Consider the following 21,770-nt stretch of genomic DNA (forward strand, 5'->3'; position numbering starts at 1 on the left):
GTGCTGTGGGAAGACAGAGGAGGTTAGAAAACAGAAAAAAAGAAACTACCTAGAAGCTATTCTTCAGCCATATTGGCCTATTCTATAATTAGCAGAAAAAATGACTAAATAAAAGCAGAAAACCTGCCCCCACTATGATACCCTGCCCTACCAAGCACAAATAATAAAGGTAAAACTAACTAGATGACTTACAGTGGGATGACAATAATTAAGAAGAGCTCACATACAAATCACTTTAGAATACTAAAGCACTTTACACATATATTTTCATTTGGTTGTGAGGCAAATATTATAATTTCCATTTTATGATGAAACTGAGACCTAGATCCAGTTAGTCACAAAGAAATTAAGTCATTTACCTGAAGTCACAAAGTTCATTTTTGGTAAACACCAAAGATAAGAACTCAATAGAATCTAAATTCCTTTAGGGAAAGGAATGTTTTGGTTTTGTCTTTGAGTGACCAGCACACAACCCTACATGGAGCAGAGACTTAATATTTGATGCCTCCTTAAATGATTTCTAGTTCCCTTCTCAAATCATCTCTTCCCCTCTCAGGCTTCCCACATTTTCCTGTTCTCAGCTGAGAACTTTCCCTTTTACTTACTGAAAAATCTAAGGCCTTTCAATTTGAGCTCCTTTTCTCATTCTCACCTCAAAAACCCTTGACACCACCTTCCAGTCTCTCCTATTTTTTCCCCAGCCTTTGACATATAGACTTGGATAGATTCTCTCCTGTCTTCTCCAGCAGATAGCATTCCTCAATTCCTCCTCATATCTTCAAGGTCTCCCTAAAAACTTGACCTTCAACCATGCCCAGGTCTCTCTCATCTTTAAAAAATCTTCACTTAGACCCTACAAATGAAACTGTTCTTTCCAGGAATCAATCATCTCTCAAATGACAGATCAGATTGCCTTTTCTCAGCCCTAATCCTTTTTGAAGTATCTGCTACTTCTGACACTAATTAAAACCCTCACTTTTGAATATTCTCTTCTTTTTGAGTTTTTGTGCCAGTATTTTCTCTAGATTCTCTTACCTATCTGACCACTCTTTCTCAGTCTTTTTTTTTACTGGTCCATCATTCACATTACTTTTCTTAATTATTAGTATTCTCCAAGATTCTGTCCTTAAGTCCTTTTCTTCTTAGTGTCTACATATTTCTTTCTTGGTAACTTCCATCCATTTGAATGATTTAAGAATTTATTCCTCTGCAGATAATTCATGGACACATTGATTCAGTTCTAATTTCTCCCCCAAGAGTCACCACATCACCAATTACCTTCTAGACATTTCAAACTGGATGTCCTAGAGACATCTTAAATTCAACATATCCAAAATCATTATCTTTCCCTTCAAACCCTCCCATTCCAAATTTCTCTTTTTTTGGTTGATGACAACACCATCCTTCAAGTCTACCACATTCATTACATCAGTATTGTCCTTGACTCTTCACTTTCTCTCACCCTACAAATCTAATCAGTTGCCAGATCTACCTCAACTACAACCCTTTATATCTAACCCATTTTCTTTAATCACACCTAACTCTAACACTAATCCAGCTGTCATTTTAGTTCTGGCCCTCATTGCTCTCACCTAAATTAATTCAACATTCCCTTAATTAGTCCCCTTGCCTCAAGTCTCTTCCCATTCACATTGCTGCCAATATAATTTTCTTAAGTGCAATTCTGACCATATGACTCCATTCAACCAACTCCAGTGGCATCCTATTGTCTCTACGATAAATATATATACTCCTCTGTTTAGATTTTAAAGACATTTATGATCTCATCCCAACCTACCTTTACAGCCTAAAAAGGACATTTTTCTCCTTTCCCAGGAATTATACTAAGCATGAGGGGTACAAATCTTCAATTCAGCCAACTTGGTGTTCATGTTTCTCAAATGAAATTCCACCTCCCCCCCTTGGAATATAATTCTTTACCTCAAAATCTTAGGGTCCCTTTCTTCCTTTAAAATATAGCTCAAGGGGCAGCTAGGTGGTGCAGTAGATAGAGCACTGGCACTGGAATCAGGAGGACCTGAGTTCAAATCCAGTCTCAGAACTAGCTGTGTCCTTGGGCAAGTCATTTAACCCCACTGCCTTGCCAAAAAAACTAAAAAACAAAAAGACAAAATAAAATATAGCTCAAGCATCATTTTCTGAAGAAACATTTTCCTGATCACCTTATATTTACTTTCTACACTTTTATTTATTCACTTTGTATTTATGCTATATCTATCTATATATATATATATACTATATATCTGTATATATATGCTATATATAAATTTATCAAATGAGATATTTGCAAAACACTTAGCATAGTACTATATAGCTGGCACTATAAATGCTTCTTTCTCCCTCCCTCCTATATGAATACTTTTTGGTCTTTCATTATAATGTAAGCTTTTTGGCAAGTGGTAATAGTTTCATTCTTTGTACATGTATTTCTAGCATCTAGCATATCTCTTGGTCCACACCAAGAACTTAATTCTTTTAGATTGACTAATACTTGCTAAACTAGGTTGACACTAGGTCTCCAGTAATCCCAATTTGGTATTTGGGATTAAATCAAAGTTCTAGGAGTCACCCTGTCCCAAAGGACAAGCTGCCATGACTTTTTTTTTTTACCAGAAGAGATTAGCCAATAATTAGGATTGACTTTACCTCTTGCCCTGTATCTGAGTTCTGAGTTGGAGTTTCTGACCAACTGGGCAGTATGGTTTTTATACACTTTATAGGGGAAGAAAGTTGTGTTTAAACCTATTAGCATAATGAAAACCTGAAAAAATTCAAGTCAAGGATTTTACACAGGAATTATGTTATAATTTGTGATGGAAAATACTATCTTCACTCAGAGAAGGAACTATGGAGTCTGAACGCAGACCAAAGCATACTGTTTTCAATTTTTTCAATTTTTTTCTCTCATGATTTTTCTCTTTTGTTCTGTTTCTTCTTTCACAATATGACTAATATTAAAATATGATTAACAAAGTTGCACATGTATAATCTATATCAGTTTACTTGCTTTTAAGCAGAGGGGAAAGGGAGGGAGAAAAGTGTGTGGAACTCAAAATCTTAGAAAAAATGAGTATTGGAAACTATCTTTACATGTGATTAAAAACAAAGGGAAAAAATCACATGTTATTTTTGTTTTTTTACGAGGCAAATGGGGTTAAGTGGCTTGCCCAAGGCCACACAGCTAGGTAATTATTAAGTGTCTGAGGCGGGATTTGAACTCAGATACTCCTGACTCCAGGGCTGGTGCTCTATCCACCTAGCCATCTAGCTGCCCTAAAAATCACATTTTAAAAGAGTAAAGAAGAGTTGCCTAGAATTGGAATGGGCTGCTTTCAAGTAGCAGCAGCCTGAGGACCAATTGATCAAGCAGAAGGAGCCTCAAAGTTCACCTACTCTAACTCACTCATAAGCAAAGAGAGACCTAGGAAAGTAAAGTGACTTAGACCCTCTGACTCCAGAGTCAAGGTTCTTTTCCCATACCAAATATCCAGTTAATGGTGGAGGAAATTCAGTTTTGAGTTAAGGATTGGGTTATATTATTCAGGTCTTTCCTGATTCCCCTCCCTGTTAGTTCCTTTCCTCTTAGAGTATTTTATTTTATTTTCAGTTCTGAATTTTCTCTCTTCCTCACCTCCTCCTCTTCCATCCATTGAACGAAAAAAACAAAACCCATTCGGAATATGTAGAATCAAGCAAAATAAATGCTTGCATAAGTCGAGAGAGAGAGAGAGAGAGAGAGAGAGAGAGAGAGAGAGAGAGAGAGTCAGTCGGTCCATCAGCTCTCTATCTGGAGGTGGATAGCATGTGTTCATTATGAGTCTTCTGGAACTATGGTTGATTGGTGTGGTTGATTGATAAATTAGGAATCTGTGATTTTATGGATAATGATCAACTGCTTCCTGAAAGCACTATGAGGACAGGTGCTGTCAAAAGGTAAAATCACTGGACTATCAAGAGACATTCCTTGCTCTTCCAAAAACAGTCCTCTTCAGTACATAAACTGCTAGTTTTGGTTTCCCAGGCAATTTGTAAAGGGTCCATCTCCTTGGGGAATTTAAATGCATTCAGTCAAGTGCATCCCTTGGGTCCTGATATTTCTTTCTCAGTCCCAAGTATTAAGTATAAAATGGATCATCCAAGGGATTTTTAAAAAGCTAAAGGAGGTTAAGGAAATCATCTGAATTAGCCATTTGGCTCAATTATCTCCAGAGAAGGTCCAGACCCTTGATTCTTAAGGGGGCAAAAAAAAAATAAGATAGGTAATATTACTATCTTTTTTTTTTTAGGTTTTTGCAAGGCATAGGAGATTAAGAGGCTTGCCCAAGGCCACACAGCACTATCTTTTTGTAATTTAACTTTCGTTAGTTAACTTTTCAGATGGTTGTGCCCTACTTCCCTAAAAGGTGAGCCCTTTTAAGAACAAGGACAAAGCTTTGTTCATCTTGGTAGCCTCAAGCAGCTGCTAAAAGAATGCTGAGAACATTTTTACAGTTTTTACAGAAAAATGCTGTGGATCTTCAGGAATAAAGGAAAAGACTATCTGTTGGTTTGCCCCAGTCCCTCCTAGGCTATTCATTTGGCCAGTAAGAAAATCCAAAGCAATGAATCTTTGCTCCCTGCTGGGTGAAAAAGTCACTTATATTTGTTGTCTCCTTCCGGAGTATTTTCCTAGCTCCTCTGTCCTTAAGACAAACATCGTAAGGCTCAATAAATATTTGTTGATTGATAACACCTTGCACATAGTAGGCATTAGTAAATGTTTGTTCAATTGAACTGATGATAGTCTACATGGGCAACATGGAAAGCAAGGATGACCCCTTCCATAAATATAGTTCTTTAGGGTGGAAACCTATGGGGAAAAAAAACAACCCTAATCTCATTGAACTAGAAGAGAATCTACTAATATCTCAATTCTTCCTACTGTTTCTCTAATTAAAACATCCAAATTCAGCCTCTCAGAATTGTGCATTATGATTCTGCAGTGTGAGTGGAGGTTATGGAAGAAGTCCTCCTTTCTCAATACTACTGCCCTCCTATTACTCCTCTCTGTTGTGACCCTATCTTATACTTCTCATAAAAATAACAGCTTTTAAAAGCCCCTTTAAATGTATACAAAAGGCTTTATAGTCATTAATACACTTTATCCTCCTAATAGTCCTGTGAAGTAGGTGCTCTTATAACCCTAACCCATTTTACAAAGGAGGAATTAAGAGACTTGTCCAGGGTCACACCACTAATATGTACCCGATGTAGGAATTCCAACTTGACTCCTAGGCTTGGGATCTAGCCATTGCATCACCTATGCAATCTAGTTTTAATGTGATTCTGGGTCAAGCTTCTTTGGCTTCTTATTCCACTCAGCTAAGCCAGTTCTTCTTGGCAACATGGTTCTCAATGGGCCAAATCTTCCATTTTTACTTTGGCAATTAATTACACTTAGCATTTCCTGGGAACAAATAAGTCATTTCTCCTTTTTCTGCTAGTAACAAAACACACGATCTCATACATTCAGCTCCAACATCTCTTCCCCATCAACACCCCTCCCCCAAATTACCCAACCACCCCTTTGATGATTTATGCTATGAAATCAGTGCAGGTTAACCCCTCAATTTTAGTTATCAGCTGGGCTCTCTGGCCACCTGAGAGTCAGTGGATTAAATAAAACACAATGTGGGTCTCACTAACAGGAAAAGAAGATGATCAGAAGTCTAAGCTAGAAGGTGAAGAAGTGCTTAAAACAAAGATATCATGGACAATTCAAAAGTAGTCATCCACTTAGTGAAAATGGGAATTAGTGGCCTTGGGCAAGCTACTTAACCCCATTAGCCTTGCAAAAAAAAAAAAAAAAGAAAAAGAAAATGGGAATTAGGAGTGGAGGCAGGAGTGGTTACCAGAATTTACTAGACTAGAGCAAGAATCATTTCTTCCCAGCTAGTACTGGAGGTGGTAAGTCTCAGGGCAATCCATTTTTTTTCCCCAAAGGAAACTGGGTCCTTTCCACCTTGTTAGTAAGATTGCAAAAGAAGGAATAGACACTGCTCATTGTAAGTATTCTAGTAAGTATTCTAGACCATTCTTATTCAGTTTCCATCATGTGTCACCCAGCCATAAAAGTGACAAGCAAATAAGGTCTCAACCAAGGCATAAGGCTGTCAGCTTTTTTTTTTAATGCTCCCTCACCCTTCCCCAAAATAACTCAGGAAGAGCTCTATTTATATCACCCAAGTGTAAAATGAAAACTGGACCATTTTGGAGCTGAAATCCTGCAAACCCCACAGTCCATACTCTACACCCTAGCATTCTAGAACTTCCCAAATGAAAAGAAAGATGAGATGCTGGAAGAATTCCAAGGCTTTTAACAATCCACTTAATGAAAACTCCCATTAGAATGCATGGCAAGGACTGACACCATTTTAGAGTAGTCATTTGCTGGATGTGCCAAAAAAAGAAGGGGGGTGGGGAATAGAGAATAATTGATCAGTTTGGCCCCTGGACCACAGCACTCATGTCTCAGAAATATATTTCCGAAAGTCCTTGGGGAAATTAAGATTACATCTGCTAGAAAAGGGGTTTTGAGCTTGAGTGCAGCCAATGAGGAATGCTACCTGGTTTCTTTTGCTTAACCCTCTGGTCCCTTTCTTTTTTTAATTTTTTTTATTTTTAAGGGGTTTTTTTGCAAGGCAGATGAGGTTAAGTGACTTGCCCAAGGCCACACAGCTAGGTCATTATCAAGTGTCTGTGACCAGATTTGAGCCCAGGTACTCCTGACTCCAGGTCTGGTGCTTTATCCACTGCGCCACCTAGCCACCCCACTCTGGTCCCTTTCTTAAGCAATTTGGGCCACCCAGACACCAGGGAGACAAGAATGTAACTAGCCATTACAGGAATAGTCTCAGAAGTCCTGAGTTCAAGTTCTGATGCTGACATTTCCTAGCTATAAGTTCTTAAACAAGTCATTTCATTTCTCTGACACTGAGTTCCTTCACTCTTAATTGGGGGGGGTAGACGGGGAGGGAATTGCAATTCCTGTCCTGCTTAATACACAGGAATGCTATGATGAAAATAACCCTCCAAGTGCTATGTAAAAGGGGACAATTACTATATGAGGAGACTATAGACTTGGTCCCAACTCAAAAAGTCAAACAGAGCCCATGAGATTCATCAGGCCCAGGCTTCCCTAACATATACCACTGGAGTGGTTATGAATTAAACTTGTACAGATTGGCCCATAAAGCATTTACCACACAGTAAGCTATATAAATGTTAGCTATATTGGCTATTATAATTATTATTATTATTATTAACCAGAAGCAATAGATGGAAAAGGTTCAGAGGCAAGAATTTCCCATCTCTTATCTCTTTCTTAGAGCCTGGTTTCAAATTTCACTGCTGACACAGACCACCTTATAACTGAGAGAAAATCCATTAACTTCCCTAGACCTCAATTTCCTCATCTACAAAATGAGGGAGTTTGATCAAATGTCCCCTGAGGCTTCTTTCTGCTCCAGAGTCATGATCCTATGATTTTACAGGGAAGCGAATTTGTGCCAGATAGTAGGGGAGACAAAATTTTCCCCAATAATTAAAGCTTCCCTAAAAATAAGATGACTGCCTTGAGAGGCAAGGTGCTCTACTTATTTCACTGGAGAACTTCAAACCACATTAACAGTTAACCCCGTAGGATACAGTGTTTAGTTCCTTGACAAGGACTACTTTTTATTCAATCTTCCTATGCCCAAAATCTAAATAAATTTTTGCCAGATTGGACTGGATTAGAGTGAATTAGTTTATCAGCTCAATTTCCCCTAAGAAGCAGGGGGAGGGGGGCACCCACAGGGAGCCATGGGAACTGGATGAAGTGAAAGGAGGAGGGGTCAGGCAGAGAGTGCTGAAGACAGGCTGAGTTCACAATTTTCCCAAGGCCTGCACTCTCGGGCTTTCCTGCCTAGTCCTCTGACCCTGCTGTACAAACTGTGCCTTTATTTAAAAAATCAAAACAAACAAAACCAATATTAAATCCCAGCCTATAGTAGTGACCGAAAGAAAAAAAAATCCCTGTACTGATCACCCAGGTGGGGAAGAGTGAAATCTCTGTGGAGTTGCAGTTATAACCATGCCAGCCAGGCAACACCTGATCTCATTACTCCAACAGAGCCTCAACCCACCAGGTCATTTTAAATAGATATCTAATTGTATCCATTTCCCTTACCTTGGAAAGGGCCAAGTGAACCCCTTAAATAGCCCACTAGTTGGATGGATTTCTTTCCTCTAAATTGCCACAAATCTAGTCTTTTAAAAATTAGATTTCAATTTTTATCTTGGGGGAAGGAAATTCTATTTATATATCAATGGGATACTGATACCTCTCTGACAATACATTGTCAAGTTGGCAAAGTTCTTTCCCAATCTTTTTCAGGCTGTGACATGTATACATCAGGATGAGCCAAGGAGATTGAGAGAGAGAGAGAGAGAGAGAGAGAATAAAAGGTCTATCAACAAAACCAAGAGTTTGTTTTTTGAGCTGTTCCACATCCCTTGATCCTTTTAAAAAATACAGAATGTTAGTGTTGGAAGGAATCCTATACCTATTCCTCCCTAACCTTTTGTTTTTCTATGTTGAGGAAATGTCACTGGATTGAAAATTAGAAGGTCTAAGTCTGAATCCGGGTTTTTTCTATGTAATCTTGTCCAAGTCAATGTACTTCTCAAAGTCTCAGTTTCCTCTTCCAAAAATTAGTAAACTGGATTTGATGAGATTTAAGGTACTTTCCAGATTGAAATCCTGTAGTTCCACTAAATGGCTACAACCTCTAGATCACACAGTGGCAGAACAAGGGTCTGGAACCCAGGGGCCAAGTCCAGCTGTGTTCTACAAATGACTGGCTGCACCTTCTGGCCCATTTCCCAGGGTTTTGCTTTCTCCCCCAGCTATCATTTTTGGAAATGAAATCTTCATTCAAGATTTAGAGGAGTTTCAAAGACCCAAAGGAATGAAATTGTAATGGTGGACTGCCACTGAGCCATTAATAGGGAGAAAATTAGGGACAGGAGTGCTTTCTGGTCTCCACAAATTATTTAATGATACTCTGCCTTCAGTCAGATTCCTTTCCATTGCCCAACGACATATATAATATACACACACCCAATATCCTCTAGACCAGAGCAATCATTTTCTCCACCCTCTACCCACCAGGTACTAATCTGCAAAGAGAAAGTTAAGACCTAGGAAATGATAATGCATCAAGGGCACCTTTACAGGTGCCCCAAAATGCAATTCATGAAACTAAGAATGGGATCCACGACTTCCTATCAGATGTGCCCACACTCAGGATATTATAAAAACAAAAGTTACATGAAGTCAAAAGTTTTGTGGAAAATCTTACATAAAAGGACTGTTTTCATTCATCACCTTCCCCTACAGATAAGATGAAAAGTGGATTTCAGAGAAACCTGGGCCACAAAAACAGCAAAAGCACAAATTTGAAACACACACACACACACACACACACACACACACACACACTCCAAAATACAACCAACTACCCTGAAATGACACTTTCCTCTGAATTTTCCAACATGAAGATAAGTAGCCATCTCCCTAGACCCTGGAAGGAAAGCTATTTGGGGGGATAAGGGGAGGGGGAGGCTGCCAGAAATCACAGCTCACAAAGCGAAGCCTGAGATTGCAGGAACTTGCCTGCTCTCTCCTGTCACTGTAACAGCTGGCCCCCTCCACCCCCTCCAAGAACCCTCCTTGCCAGCAGAGCCCTGAGGGCCCAGTAGACAAGTCCAGGGACCAGGCAGCAGCTGCTTTCCTTTATGGGGGATTATTATGCTCTGCTGCCACTTCCATATGGAGGGTGGGAGAGGATTGGGGAGAGAAGAAAGGAGAGAAAGAAGCGAGAGGAAGGTTGTCCGAGGGGAAGGCTGCTCCCTGCCCATCTGCAGGGGTCCCAGCGGCACGTGGGCACCCAGACCCGCAGGAATCAGGGCTCACACTTTTACACACGATGTGCCAACGCAAGCCAGGACAGGTTATTCAACGCCGCGCACACGCACGCACACGCACCCCCACATCCACACTCCTGTCACAGCGCCAGTCTCTAGAGACTTGCTTCTTTCAAGGCCTCAGAGAAACGCCGCTCTGGCCAAAGGGGTCCAGGCTGCTCCGTGACACTCCGGCCGGCCCAGGCCGGACAAACACAGCTCACCCCGCTCTCTTAGCCGGGCGGGGGGGCCAGGGCGGTTAAAGGAGGGGACCCAGAACTTCTCCGGCCAGCCTAAGGGGGCGCCGGCTGGGGGGCTGCCCGCTCGCCCCCGGCCCGGGGCAGGAGCCAGTATCCGGGCCGGCCACCGCATCCCTCCCTCCCTCCCGGGTGCGGGGCCGAGGGCGGGGACGCGGAGATGCCGAGGGGGCTGGGGGGGCCCGGCATGCGGGGGGCCCCCCGCCCCTCGCCTGGCCTCGCCTCCTAGCCTCTTACCTGGCCGCCGGCCGGGAGGCGGAGACGGCCGGGGCGGCTCCTCCACAGGTGCCCGGAGGCTGCGGCCGGGCAAGATGGAGCCGGGGCCGGGGGCCCGAGAGGATGGAGGGCGAGCCGGCCCCAGACAGGGCCGCCCGCCGCCGCGCCGCCACCGCCACTCTGCCCTCGGGGACGGAGCTGGGAGGTGGGGCCGGGCCGCCCAGGGAGGAGGGGAAGGGGAGGGGGCAGAGGGGAGGCGAGGGCGGGCAGTCGGGCCCGGGCCGCCCCCCGCCGCCGCCGCACCTGGGGCCCGCCCCTGCCCCGCCCCCGCCCCGCCCCTCCTCCCGCAGCCCGGGCCCCCGGCGCCCCGGGGAGGGTCACTGCGGACTGGCCTCGCCGGCCTCTCGGGGCCTCCTCTGCGGGGGCCCCGTCCTGGCCCTCCCCGCCCCCCATCACCCACTCCCGGCCTTCCAGGCGCGGGGACTCCGCCATCCCCCGGGGAGTAAAACAGCAGCTAAAGCGGGAAAGCGGCACTCCCCGATGGGGCGGGGGCTGCCCACCCGCCGGGGCCCCGGCCGAGGAGACCTCGGGGCTGACCGGGCTTCTCCCTGGCTGCGAGCGGATAGATGAGCAGCAATTAATCAAGCGGTGTTTACCCGGTGGTGCCCGGCCTTCCACCAAGCGCACGGGTGGGTGTGTGCTGCCCAGGCGAAACCCGGGCAGGAAACCTGCCTTACTTATGGAAAACAACAAAGCAAGGCCTCCAGCCCTTCGGGCACGCCCCTCTTTAGGTAAAAAACAAAAATGTAGAAAAGTGATAAAAGATGAAATATGTGCTGGTGGAGGGGAGGGAGGCCCCGCACAGATGGGATCACCAGAGAGATGGTGGGGAATATTTATCCAGCATCTGCTGTTTTCAGTCTTGTCTCTCTTAAAAGCTGCTAGGAGGTAGGGCTGCTTTCTGGATGGGCGTGAGGGGTCATCATTCAGGATACATCAACAAGTATTTCTGAACCGTGTATGTTGTGGTGGCCACTGAGAAGCAGAGAGGATCTGCCTGCCAACAAGAAGAAACAGTTTCCTGAATTCGAGGCTGTTGTTGGGTGAGGACAACGCATAAAGAAAGAAACTAAAAAGGGGCCAGGGGAGAAGGTACTTTCGGAGTAAAGGAGCCAAGGTTCAAAGAATAAAGGAAGAAAGGTCGAGACCAGACTGATCTAGACCTTTCCTTATATGGAGGTTCCTGTAATGAACTCAAGAGTGTGTGTGTGTGGTGGGGGATCCAAAGGGGCAGAGACAGAAGACAGCTGAAGCATAAGCAAATCTAAGACAAAGCTCTGTCCTCAAGGACCTAACATTCTAATAGAAGAAAAAAAAAACCAGGCACAAATATGAAGACATTTGGTAAACATCAAATGAATTCAGAAAACAAGGGCATTAGGAGCAAGAGGGAGGTTTTCATTTGAACTGGTTGGATGTAGAATGTGAACTGAGACTGGAAAGATGACTGGGAACTAGAGAATAAGTGACATTTATACAACTATTTTCCTCACAATTTACTCATCTTATCATCTGTGATAGGGGGGGAAGTGATGGATAAAAACAGCCCTTTTGTGTAAGATTTTCGACAAAACCTTTCTACTTTATGTTACTTTTATTATTGCATCTCAGGAAAGAGTTCCTGAAGGAGAGAACATTGAAGCTGACCCTTGAAGGGAACTAGAGTCCCTGAAGCAAAAGATGAGGCAGGAGAAACATAGAGGTGCAAAATTTTATTATCCCTAATTTAGCAACTATTTTGCAATTTATAGTGTTGTCTCTGGGCACTGTTGTCACTGTGATACACAGCAGCCACTAGAATCAGGTCTTCCTTATTATCTGATAAAGACTGCCACTTCTCTCATCTTCATTTTATAGAAGGGAAATTGAGGTTCAGAGAGAGTAAATGATAGATTCATAGACCTGATTTAAATTGGGATTTTTTGGAGCCAAATTCAGTGCTCTTTCCACTATATTAGACTGCATCAAAAGTTAGAATTCTCACCACAAAGAAGTTATAGTCAATCTGATCATCCTGGGATGTGCTGGTAAATGTTTAACACCTTGCTTTGGAGGGGAAGAGGCTATATAATTTTAAGCTTACCTTGCATTATGAGTATTTTTCCATCATTTTATTAAGTCTGATCAATCAACAGATCAATAAACCAAATGGAGTTGTAGCATTTGTCAGTTTCCAAGGTATAAATGCTCATACTGAAAATTTAAAAATCATATCAGAGGACTCCAAGTATATCTTTGAACACTGGTTCAGGGCTCATCCTCCCTGGATACTGTTACTTTTTCCCCCAGGAGTTGGGTATTGTCTAAATCCTAGGCCTCTTTCCACTCTCAAAAAAGTCCTGATTCCTGTGAGTCTGAGTGTACATGTGCTGATGTGACCCCCCTGGAGATGGACAGGGAGCAGCTTTGGTGGAAGATTGTTGGAAAACCTTCCTCTCCTTTCTTTCCTTTCTTCTCTCCCAAATCCTCTCTAGCCATCCATATGGAAGTGGCAACAGAGCATAATAATCCCCCATAAAGAAAAGCAGCTGCTGCCTGGTCCCTGAAGTTCTCTGCTTGACCCTCAGGGCTTTGCTGACACTGAGGGTTCTTGGGGGGAGGTAATGGGGGAGAACTGGGGGCTGGAGGGGACAGCTGTTACAGAGACAGGGAGAGAGCAGGCAAGGTCCTGCAGTCTCCAGACTTATCTTAGTGAGCTGTGATTTATGGCAGGCCCCCCATCCCCCATCCCCCAAATAGCTTTCCTTCTAGGGTTTAGAGAGATGGCTACTTGCCTTCATATAGAATTTAAAGGAAAGTTCCATTTCAAGGTAGTTGGTTGTATTTTGAGATGTGCACTTCAAATTTCTGTTTTTTTCCTTAACATTTGTGCTATTTTTATGGCACAGGTTTCTCTGAAATCCACTTTTCATCTTATCATCTGTGACTAGGGGGAAGGCGATGGATGAAAACAGCCCTTTTGTGTAAGATTTTCCACAAAACTTTTCACTTCATGTTACTTTTATTTTTGTATCTCAGGAAAGACTTCTCGAAGGAGAGGGTGTTGAAGCCGGCCCTTGAAGGGAACTAGAGAATCCATGAAGCAAAGATGAGGTAGAAGAGGCTTGGAGGTACTGAGTTCCAGTCCCTCACAAACAGCGGGTTGAACATGATGATTCAGCAAAGGAACCTGAGAATAAACCCAGAGGAACCAGGAGACAGCAATGTAACAAAACCCAGGAAGAACTGAGATGGGCTGAAAGGGTCAATAGGTTTGAACACTACTCCATTTTGAAAGAGACTAAAAATTCTAAGAAATAGTTGAGGAGGAAGTATATTCTTGATGTGGGGAACAACTGGTGCAGGAAGTTTGGGTGGAACATAGCATGTGAAAAGAGGAATGATATGAAATGAGGCTGGAAAGAGGCTAGAGTAAGATTAGGTAGAATTTAAATTAGCAAAGGGGTTTGTATTTTATCTTGAAAGCAATAGGGAGGTATGAAAGCTTTTTGAGTAGTGAAGGACTTAGCACAGTGGTGGTTCATGGTAGATACTTAATAAATGTTTATTGACTGAAGTGACCAAGTCAGACCTATGCTTTAGGAATATCAGCCATCCCCAGGATGGGAGGTAGAAGATTAGAGACATGAAGATCAATTATGAAACTATTGAAATAGTTCAAGCAAGACCTGATATGAACTTGAATCAATGATAGGAAGGAGACATATATAAAAGATGTTGTGGAGGTAGAATCAATAAGACTTGTCAGCTGATTGAATATGGTAGGGAATATGGGAAAAGGAAGGTATGAAACTGACTCCAAGGTTTACCCAAGAAGGATTTAAGAAAAATGGCAAGTTTTGAGAGAAAAGATAATGAGTCATAATGGTTGTGTTGATGTTGAATATCTAAGGATAGCCCAGAGGAGTGGTTCAGCATTTGGTGATTTGAAACTATAATTCAGGAAAAGGATGTGTGAATTTTGGAGTCATTCGTATATAAATTAAATTTGATCCCATGAGAGTTAATGGGATCACCTTGGGAAATAGTATAGAGAAACAAGAGGGTCTAGGATGAGGTCTTGGGTGGGGAAGATTATGTATATATAATAAGAGAGATTGAAAAGGAGCAGTGAAATGGTCAGAAACAAGACAGAGCAAAGTCATGAAATTCAAGGGAGGAAAGATTGTACAGAAAAAAGGACAATTGCCAAGTATTGATAAGGGTTGAAGCAGAATGAAGGTAAAGAAAAGGCCCTAGGACTTGGAAGTTAAGAAAGTACCAATAACCTTGTGATCAGTCAGATGTTCCAGTAGAATAGTGGATTTGAAAATCAGACTACAAGGTGTGGAGAAGGAAATGGACACAAATGTATTAAGGGCTCTTTCTATGGTTCTGGCTTAGAAAAGAGAATAGAAGTAATATTGTTTAAGGAGTATCAAGGTCAAAGGAAGCTTTTGGTTTTTTTTTTTAATGAAAGGAGGCAGTAAGAGAAGAGGAAATGTTGTAAGAATTGAGGAAGAAACAAATTAATAAGAATGAAAATGCTGATACCTTCATATCCAGTAACTTCACTACTGGACACCAAAGTGATGAATGACAGAAGGAAATGTCTTACATGTATAAAAATATTTGTAGCCCTTTTAGTGGTAGCAAAAAACTGGAAACAAGATGTGTGCTTTCTGTGCTTACCAGTAAGCCTAGCACAAAGTAGATACTTAATAAATGTTGATTGATTGATTGATTAGGAAATGATTGAACTATTTGTGTTAAGTGTGTAATGAAATATTATTGTGCTCTAAGAAACTCTGAATACACATTGGAGAAACATGGAAAGACTTATATGAATTGGTGTAGAAGAAAGCAGAATCAGAGTAGTATACACAATGATATAATAATGTAAATAAAACCACATCAAAAGACAAGAGAATTCAGCCTAAATGCTTTGATCAGGCTTAGATCCAGGGGACAGATAGTGAAGCATCCCTCCTCTGAGCAAAGAGATAGTGAATCTTTGCTTAAAGACATCCAGTGAACAGGAATTCACTGCTTCTTGTAACAATCTATTACTCCACTTTGATACAGCTCTGATTGTTAGATTTAACTCCTACCCCCTCTTACAAGAAGCCTAAATTTGCCCCCTCAACTTCTACCTATCACTCTTAATTTGCCTTTGGGACCAAATAGAACAAGTTAAATACCCCTACCATGTGATAATCCTTCAAATATCTTCAGATTGGGGGTGGCTAGGTGGCACAGTGGATAGAGCAGTGGCCCTGGAGTCAGGAGTACCTGAGTTCAAATAATAATTACCTAGTAATAATTAATAATTACCTAGCTGTGTGGCTTTGGGAAAGCCACTTAACCCCATTTGCCCTGCAAAAACCTAAAAAAAAATCCCAAATATCTTCAGATTGTTACCATATTCAACTGCAATATTCCCTTCTCCAGATGAAACACTCCCAATTCCTTCAATTTATGACATAAATGAAAAGCTCTCCATCATTCTGGTTGCTTTGCTGTGAATGTTCTGTAGCTTAACTATGACTTTCCTAAATAATAGCTTTCAGAACTATATACAATCTAAATGTATTTTGGTCAAAGCAGAGTTGAGTGAAGTTGCTTCCTTAGTCCTAGACATTATGACTTTTTTTTAAAGTTTTTTTTTTTTTGTAAGGCAAACAGGGTTAAGTGGCTTGCCCAAGGCCATACAGCTAGGTAATTATTAAGTGTCTGAGACCAGATTTGAACCTAGGTACTCCTGACTCCAGGGCCAGTGCTTTATCCACTGCACCACCTAGCCGCCTCTACATTATGTCTTTTTAAAAGACTAAGCTTACATTAGTTTTTGGTGGGGGTTTTATTTACTTGCTATTTTTTTTTTGGCAGCCACGTTGCATTAATGGCTCATGTTGTCTTTGTAGTCCATCAAAAACCCTTAGATCTTCATCACCTCTGCTTAACTGTGCCTCTTCCATCTTGGACTTTTGAAGCATTTTTTCTAACCAAAATGTAAAACTTTACATTTATCTCTTCTATTATCTTGTGTGATTCAGCATAATGTTCTAGCCTGGTAAGATTTTTTGAGTCCTGACTCATTCAGTGAATTGCCTTTCCCTCCCAGCTTTGTGTTATCTATAAATTTGATAAGCATGATATATATATATATATATGTAAATAAATACTTATACACATATATACACATTTTACATACACACACTCACACATATATACATAAGACAATATTGACCAAAATGATCAAAAGCAGAGAACTAAGCAGAGATCTCATGGAAGTCTTCTCATTGAAGACTTTCATATTAACATGGAACCATTACCTTTGGGTTAGGAGATTGACCAGTTTTAATCCTTAATTATGCTATAATCTGACACACACCCTACTATCTCATCTAGCATGAGACAGTGACTAACCTTGACTCTAAAGGTATGATAATGAAACATACCTCCCTTCTTTCCAAAGAAAGGTGGTGTATTAAGGATCTAAAATGAGGCAGGCACATATTATTAGATATTATCACTACTATTGAGTTTTGATTAGCTGTCCTCTGTTGCAGAGGAGGGTTTTTTGGAGAGGAGGAGGGTGTTCTTTGAAAGTGACAACACTTAAAAATAACTCAGAATCAATGAAACATTCTTTTAAAAAGAACATGAGAGAGACTTTGTCAAATACTTTGCTAAAACCTAGACAAACTGTACCTACAACATTTCCCTAAACTACCAGTCTAGTCACTGTTTAAAAAAAAAAGGAAAGAAGGATCAGTTAAGCTGGCATGCCCTGTTTTTGAGGAAACTCTGCTGGCTCTTTGTGATCACCACTTTACAATTTTTTTCTTCTTTTAAAAAATTATGGTCTTGATAAATATGAACAGATATGAATATTTCCTAACATGAACAAAAAATGAGGACTGCATATGACACCATGAATCACTATTATGTACAGCTTGTTTTGGAAAAGGGAGAGCTAACATTTATATGGGTGCTTGGATATTTCAAAATGCTTTAACATATATTATCTCACTTGATTTAGCTCAGTAGTTTCGATGTGGTTCTGCTTATCTCAGGTTTCTTCTTGTGAATTTCCATCAATTCTAGTTTCTACTTTTAAAAATGTTTCATTGATGCTATTTTTTTCTTTTTTGGTTCTACTATCACTCTTCCCCACAGTTCTATACACATCCCCCCTCCCCCATCCCATATTAATATCTCCATTATTAATAAATGTATATGGTTAGCAAAATAAATTTACACATTGACTGTGTCTCAAAATATACATTTCATTCTATACCTACAATCCATCACTTCTCTGATAGGAGCTGGAAAACATGCCATATCAATAATCCTCTAGTCATTTGTTAATTAGAATTCTTAAAACTTACGCAGTTTTTCTCCTTTGCAATAAATGGGGGTGGGCAGCTAGGTGGCACAGTGGATAGAGCACCAGCCCTGGAGTCAGGAGTCAGTAGTACAATAAATGCCATAGTTATATAATTTGTTCTTGCAATTCTTACTTCTCACTACATCAGCTTATACAAATCCTTCTAGGTTGCTCTGAATTTTTCCCTTTCAGTCTTTTCTCATTGTCCAATAATATTCCATTACATTTCTATAACAGTTCATTCAGTCATTCCTCAGTTGATGAGTATCTACTTTGTTTCTACTTTGCTGCAACAACTACAACAAAATGTTTCTCCAAATATTTTTGTGCCTCTGATCTGACGTCTGTCTTTGATCTCATTGGGATACATGTCTTATAGTGATACCATGAGGTCAAAGGATATGCACAGTTTAACCACTTCCTTTTCAAACTATTCACTAATCATCCCTTTAATAATAGTTTCTTGATTTTTGCCAAAACTTGAAGTCAAATTCACTAGTTTCCAATCCAATTAGTAATCCATTTGATTGCTCCCTCTCCTCCTTTAAGGTATCAAGATATTTGCCATTCTCTAGTCCTTCAGTAATTCTTCCATCTGCCATATTTTTTTTTCTGAGAACATTAGCTTTTGCTCAGCAATTGCAATCGCTAGATCTTTCAGTATTAGAGATCTACCTGTCAAGGATAGACAAGCATTCCTTTACATCTCCTTTCTTACCTTGGGCTTCAGTGCACTCAGTCATTTTTTTGGTCCATCCACTGAAGTCTAAAGAGCTTTTCCTTGGCATAAATGAAAACAAATCAAAGAACAGTTGACTATTGTCATTATTCATTATTGTGGATTTTCTCATTCCATTTATCTATCCTTTCAGACTTCTGTGTTCATCCACACTTACTTGACTATGCTTTCAACATTGAAATGTCTTTTTGAAAAAAATTAGCATCTTAGTGCTAAATTGTTTTTTTTAAATTTTATTTATTTAAAGCAATGGAGTTAAGTGACTTCCCACAGGCCACACAGCTAGGCAATTATTAAGTGTCTGAGGGTGGATTTGAACTCAGGTCCTCCTGATTCCAGGACTGGCACTCTATCCACTGCACCACCTAGCTGACCCTGAAATGCCTTTTTAAAAATTTAAGTTGGTTGGTGAATTCTCATGTGTGGCAGGAGCAACATCTACTAATACTGGAAAGTATCTGCTATGTAGGTGAAGTTGTTTTTTCCTAAAAGGGCAATGAAATGTCTTCAAGACTTAATTTGTGCAAGGGATCTCAAAGTTAAATCCCCTTCATCTAAGATATAAAAAACCTAGTACAGTGTCCCAAAGGCACTCCTTGGGCTTGACCATATTTAATAAACTCATTACTGCAGAGTAGGTCACACATACTTGACCAAGTGGAACTAAACTAATGTTTTGAACACGAGGGTATTAGTAGGGAATAAGTAGGCTTTCACAATTGATATTCAATGCTGGACCATTGTGTTTTTCAGTCATGAGACATGAGACAACAAGAAATTTTAAAATAAGGTCAAAAAGACTGAAAAAAATGGAAGAAAATAAAAATAAATAAAAGGCGTTTCCTAGCAAAAACAACTGACCTAGAAAACATATCAAGGGGAAAAAATAAGAATTACTGAACTGTTTGAAGTCATGAACAACAGAAAAAAAAGCCTAGACCTCATATTTCAAGAAATCATAAAATAAAACTTCAGATTTCTTAGAAACATAGACTTTACTAACACATATATACAGATATACACAAAAACTAAATATGCATGTATATGTTTGCATAGTCATTTCAGTTGTGATCAACTTTTTGTGACCCCATTTGAAGTTTTCTTGGCAAAGATACTAGAGTGGTTTGCCATTTCCTTTTGCAGCTCATTTTGCAAATGAGGACAGTGAGGCAAACAGGGTGAAATGACTTGCCCAGGGTCATACAACTAGTAAGTGTCTTAGGTTAGATTCAAACTCAGGTCATGCCGAGTCTAGGCCTAGTGCTCTATCTACTTCATCAACCAAATGATAAATATGTATGTAAATGTATATATACATATGCCTATGTGTATGCATATCCCCATGCACACATTTGTGTGTGTGTGTGTGTGTGTGTGTGTGTGTGTATGTGTATGAACAGAACTGAACAAAAAGAGTAGCTGGGCTGGATTGCCTTTCAAAAATTGTAGAGCACCAGCTTTGGAGTCAGAAGGGTATGAGTTGAAATTTGACCTCAGGTACTTGCTAGCAGAGTGACCCTGAGCAAGTCAATCCAATTGCCCCCCAAACAAACAAAAAAAGGGAATCTGTTAAGTTCTTTTGATGACCTCAAAGTTCCTATAGGAACAAAGGTCCAGCTTTTTAATACTAACATTCTCCCTGTGTTTCTGTATAACAATACTGAGGTCTATTGAGTGGGTGTGAGTGATCTTTGATTTGTAACTAGGGAGGAATTTAACAGAAGAATAGTATTAAAAGATTTCACTGGTCATGTGACAAAGACAAAGGAAAGCTGGTGAACAACCAGGGTGCTGGTATCCTCAGGATGCTAAGAGAAAGTAAGGAAGATATCTGTTGTTGGGTAAATTCTCATATGGCAAATCCATGCATAAGAATCCTATTGGATGGTCAGATATGGATAGGATATTGTCTGAATAATTGGAGAAAATTTATAAATCAGTGAGATGAAAATTCTCTTTATGTATTGCTTCATTAAAGAGCAAGAAGAAGTGGAGGGAAAAATCAGGTCTAAAGAAAACTTGGCAAGACTAATCAAACCAAGCAAAGTCATCCCAAGGACATTTAAAGATGAAACTGGAAGGAGGTCATTAAGCAAAAATAGAAAATATATGTAAAGATTTTTAGAATAAATTCTGTTCATCATTAAAGACATTACATTTGAACTCAAGCATACAAGTCCCAGATTTGCTGTATAAGGAAGTGAAAATAGTACTGAAAATGAATGAATGAATGAATGAATGAATGAAAAAGCATTCAGTAGTCTCTTACTTTGTGTGAAGCACTGTACTAAACAATGGATACAAGTACAAAGAGCAAGACAGTTTCTGCCTTCAAGAAACTTAAATTCTTATAGGGAGAGACCATATATTTAGTAGACTGTAGGACAAATGGTCAAATAGGATGAAGTCAAACAAAGATGGAAAAATCTGTGGATTAGATCAAATATAGGGCAGCTAGGTAGATAAGAGTGTTGAGCCTAGAATCAGGAAAACTCATTTTCCTGAGTTCAAATCTGGCCTTGGACACTTAGTAGCTGTGTGACCCTAGCAAGTCACTTGATCCTTTTTGCCTCCATTTCATCATCTGTAAAATGAGCTGGAGAAGAAAGTGGCAAACCACTCTAGTATCTTGGTAAAGAAAACCTCAAATGGGGTCACAAATAGACAGACATGACTGACACAGCTCAACAACAATGTAGGTGGTGAAGTGTATAGAACACTTTTTTCTAGAGTTAGGAAGATCCGAGTTTAAATGTGTCTTCAGACACTTGCTAACTGTATGACCCTGGTTAAGTCATTTAACCCTGTTTGCCTTAGTTTCCTCATCTGCAAAATGAACTGAAGAAGGAAATGACAAACTATTCCAGTATCTCTGCCAAGAAAGATCCCTATGGAGTTGCACTCGACTAAAACAATTCCACAACAACAAACAGACCAAAAAAAGGGTGTGGGGGAGGGGTTGTACTGGAGGCAAAAACAATTTTGAAGTCAATGAAGAGCTGATTTTCAAGGTATATGAAAGAGAATAGGATACCAAAGATGTGGATGAAAAGTCTTGGATCCCATTATTTAAAAAAAAAAATCCCCAAACTTAGGTACTCAAGAGAAGAGCAATAAT

At 40.5% G+C, this 21,770-nt stretch overlaps 1 protein-coding gene across 2 annotated transcripts in view; it reads right to left on the reverse strand.

Moving 5' to 3' along the window:
• GPRIN2 (G protein regulated inducer of neurite outgrowth 2) overlaps nucleotides 1–10,564 on the reverse strand; it is a 46,303-nt gene extending 35,739 nt beyond the window's left edge. For both annotated transcript variants that reach the window (XM_074233150.1, XM_074233148.1), the window contains exon 1: nucleotides 10,503–10,564. The gene's annotated coding sequence lies outside the window, so the exon portion shown is untranslated. The remainder of the gene's footprint in view (nucleotides 1–10,502) is intronic.
• Between the last annotated feature and the right edge of the window lie 11,206 nt (nucleotides 10,565–21,770).

Source organism: Macrotis lagotis, chromosome 4, assembly GCF_037893015.1.
Source record: "Macrotis lagotis isolate mMagLag1 chromosome 4, bilby.v1.9.chrom.fasta, whole genome shotgun sequence".
In the NCBI taxonomy this organism is placed as follows: Eukaryota; Metazoa; Chordata; class Mammalia; order Peramelemorphia; family Peramelidae; genus Macrotis; species Macrotis lagotis.